Source organism: Morone saxatilis, unplaced genomic scaffold (assembly GCF_004916995.1).
Source record: "Morone saxatilis isolate NCDOM2014 unplaced genomic scaffold, NCSU_SB_2.0 Contig24, whole genome shotgun sequence".
NCBI classification, from domain to species: Eukaryota; Metazoa; Chordata; class Actinopteri; family Moronidae; genus Morone; species Morone saxatilis.
In genome coordinates this window covers 25751884-25752199 of record NW_023339807.1, presented here as the reverse complement: position 1 = coordinate 25752199, position 316 = coordinate 25751884, and the positions used below count along the sequence as shown (strand labels likewise).

The 316-nt window shown below is 41.8% G+C and overlaps 1 protein-coding gene across 1 annotated transcript in view; it reads left to right on the top strand.

Annotated features, from left to right (window-relative positions):
- Nucleotides 1–316, top strand: part of LOC118336534 (collagen alpha-4(VI) chain-like) — a 26171-nt gene that overhangs the window by 14862 nt on the left and 10993 nt on the right.

Sequence of the window (316 nt, the reverse complement as noted above, 5' to 3'; positions counted from 1 at the left end):
CACACACACACACAGACATTATATTATTATATAGCAGATGGTAAGTTTTTCATATTAAACGCATACGGAGAACCATTACTAACCCTGCACATGAATGTGTTTGCTGCTGAGCACGTGGGTATGATGCATTACTCGGTTCACAAAATCACGAGCTAACTTGCTTTGATCACCGGTGCTGAGCTGCATAAAACATATTGATCCGTGATCCAACCCTGCTGGCAGACAGAGCGTTGATATCGGATCTGAATGTTCAAGATATCAGTAAATGTATGGGCCCTATTGTAGCTATAATCCAGGCCTTGCATAGCTTAGTTAG